This window comes from Triticum aestivum, chromosome 2B (assembly GCF_018294505.1).
Source record: "Triticum aestivum cultivar Chinese Spring chromosome 2B, IWGSC CS RefSeq v2.1, whole genome shotgun sequence".
NCBI classification, from domain to species: Eukaryota; Viridiplantae; Streptophyta; class Magnoliopsida; order Poales; family Poaceae; genus Triticum; species Triticum aestivum.
This window is the reverse complement of record NC_057798.1, coordinates 285,548,922-285,552,727: the sequence shown is the minus strand read 5'-3', so window position 1 is coordinate 285,552,727 and position 3,806 is coordinate 285,548,922.

The window sequence follows — 3,806 nt, the reverse complement described above, 5'->3', positions numbered from 1 at the left end:
GGTGAAACTGGCCCGTAATGAACAGTGTATCACTTTACACCCATTAACGACCTGTGGTGAAACTGGCCCGTAATGAACAGTGTATCACTTTATACCCATTAACGGCCCGTTATTCCATTGGGCCGTTTCCAACCCATCTTATCTTTCGGCCTTCTCAGAGCCCTTTTATTCTTGGGCTCATTTCCAGCATTCGTTTACTTATGGCCCATTACTGTCATTTTCTGCTTGTGGGCCAAATTCAGCCCATGGTTACAATCGGCCCGTTTGTGGTCCGTTAATACGTTGGGCCGTTTTCATAGCGTCATCAAATACATTCTATTAACAATGGCCCGTTATGGTCGGCCCATGAACGGACGATTCCAACTCTAGCCTGTTTTACAGCCATAATGTGGTCTGTTATTGGCCCATGTTTGGCCAATCGATCATACGGCCTGTATAAGGCCCATTGATGATACGACCCGTAGAAGGCCCATTGTTTCTACGGCCCGTAGAAGGCCCATTGTTTCTACGACCCATAGAAGACCCACTGTTTCTACGACCTGTAGGAGGCCAAGTGGCACTATAGTAAATATTAGCCCATGGTTATTGTGGCCTAGTTTTGAAAAATAGGTTATTGCAGCCACTAGCAAACCGCGGAAAAAGAACTTCAATGACTACAAGCAAACAAATAAACAAGACAACAAGGAAATAAATAAGCAAGCAACTTACGCTAGGCTATCACGGCTATCACACATATTACATCCACTGGGCATCAAAGTTCGCCACCAGTGCAAATAAACGCGCCAACAAAAGAATATACAAAATTGAGAGCACTTCAGAAGGCACTAGGCCTGGCCCGATCGGGCCCCCAAAACAGCCGAAGAAGCTGAGTAGACCTCAGTTGTGTCAATGATAGATGCATCAACAGTAGATGTATGGCATGATGGTGCGCACGACAGTCCTATGACATCTTCATTGCATCTTTGACTTCAAGTCCGAGCTGAGATGAAGCAAGCCTTTCCGCTTTAAGTTGAGACTGAAGAAGTCAAACTGATTGAGGCAGCGAATGCACAGAGGTTGTCTCACACCTGCTGGTGAGTAACTTCAACTCACTGTCTTCATCAAGACAGGACCTTGGGGTCATCTAGCTGTCCTCAAGATGGTTTGGCTCACTATCTTCCCTAAAGTTCCGCCAGGCGTAAGAGATACGACTCTGAAAGAGAAACAAGGAGACACATAACAGGTTTCACAATTATATAAGCAAATAAATGGATCTGTTCTACATAAGGAACATGTTTTTACAACTACAATTTGAAACTGGTAGTTGTCGCAAACATCCAATCAGATGTAAACAGCAAAGCAAACAGCAGTGGAGGAAATGATGCCTATCCAAATCTATACTAGAACAAAGTTTGAAGGCTTGAGAAGGATGAACTTACATTACATGTTAACACGGGCTGGACAAAGCCCTTCTCCATGTTGATGGAAGGATAATTCAATAAATTCCCCAAAGAAAATTCTTTATAAGCGTTGCCATTATTCTACATTTTGCAAAGAGTAAATATAGATCAAATAATATTGGAAGAAACAGAGGATAATGAAGCTCAGGTGTAGACTGATGATACATAATCAAATAGCAATTAATTAAGTACAGTGTTACAAGGCAAAAGGGAGGGAGGTACTGACAAGAGCAATGCAGAGCCCAATATTGTTGTGAGATCATATGATCCTTTGAGCAAGGAGATTCATCTGAAATTAGTTTTCATACAAGAGAGAAGGTAAGGCACATGTAGAAATTTAGGAGTTCAAATTTTGAATTGATATCATAGAAAGTACCTGATGCTGGGCTCTCAGCAGTTCTAATAGGGGTTTGGCCACTGGAGTAGGGGTAAAGTGTGGTACAGTTGGGCCTGTGTTTTTAGTGGCTGCTGATCTATCTGATTTAACAGGTATCACTACCTTTTCCAAATACCTAGTTTGTACTCCTTGAGGATCTGCACTCACCATCTTCCTTTTGGACATCTATTACGAAAGAATAACATTTGACTGGAAAAACTTAGTGTGACGACACATGGAATAGGTACAAAAAATGGATAGGTATGGCATATACTCATATATGATGCTTAAACTAAGCAGATGGTGTAACAAACTAGAAGTAATGCAAGAGGTCAGATGCAAAATATGTGTGACCAATACAACTTTGCAAAGTTAGAGCAAGCACCTTGATGGGTGAATAAGATAGGCCATCCTCCACCATGCCAAGTTTGTTAGCCAGTGGATTGTTCCGCCATATTCCTCTCGTGCGCCCATTCTCATATTCATTTTGATAATGTTCAATATCTGACATGCATGAAAACATAAAAACAAGTGAGATTTTCTTTGTAATGCAGAAGTGATTCTAATCCAATACTGCCTCCCTGTAAACCCCTTTGTGCTATCTCTGCAATTCTTTGAAGAGATGCCATGCATGCTGTAATTTGGTGTGTGCATTAATATAATGTGGCCTACTACTCAAAATATGAGAGCTCCATAAGTGATGACACTTCGCAGATGACATCTTCAACATATAGTAAAGAAGAACAAGTCGACCTGACCTGACAGATTCAAAATACACTAAGGGAGAACAACTCGACTTGACCAGTCGATCGCAAGAGAAGAGGATCATCTTAAAGAAGAGCAGAAGAGCAAGCAAATTGAAGATATTACAAGTCTTTCAATACAATGTCGGTTGGCCACCCATGATGAACCAGAGCGCATAGAGAAATACTATTCTTTCCGGTCTCTCCATATGTGGCTCACATGCATTTCAAAACTAAAGTAGGAAAATTTAGCTAACTAATTAAACATCTCTCAGTTTTACTAATATCAGCAATAATATCAGATATGAATTTGTACAACTAAGCTTGTTTAGCTCAATGGGTGGAGCAGTGCTATTATGACACGAACCACGTAGGCTGATTGTGGTTATCAGCATGATGAGTACAGTGTTGACCGTGGCAGTGGGATGGCAGATATGAAGCTGCAAACTGCGCAAAGCGTAGTTAGCAACCGATGTTTGCTTTGAAATAACAACTAAGATTTGGTATGGACAAGAAAGTACGGTCAACAAGTGACAAAGAAATGCAATTATGCTGTATCTCTATATGTCGCGACATGCATTTGGAAACTCAAGTGGGACCTTTAGCTAACCAATTAAATGTGTCGGTTAACTAATATCAATATCATATCACAATCATATTTGAACAACTAAGATTTCGAATTCTGTGTGTTGTGTTGTTTAGATTTAAGGGTGGAGTAATGCTAGTACGACAAAAAGCACCTACGCAGATCATAATAGAGTAGATAAAAGGGGAAAACCCTAAGCATCAAGAGAAAAATCAGGAAAGTGGAGCTAGCTGGACCAGTGGGTGGCGCACATGCTTTTCAAAATGAATATAGGAACATTAGGTGACCAATTAAACATTTTGTGTTTTAGTGATATGAGCATCATATCAGATTCGTATTTCAACATGTAAGCTTTGGGTTGAGGTCTTGAGGAGTAGTGCTAGCACGACACGAAGCACCTACGATGATGGTAATGAATATAAAGGGGGCAAACCATAAGCTTTACAAGTATAGTGCCCGTGCCATGGCAGATTTGAAGGTGCAAACCTGACAAAGCTACTTCGCAACCAATGTTTGCTTTCAACTAGCCACTACGATTTGGTACGGACAAGAAAAGTATAGTAAACAAATTACGATCTATTTTCCGGGTGAGATCAATAACTTAAGCACATATGGAAGAGTACCACCTCTCTTGTGACGATGTGTTGGCCTATGCTGATACA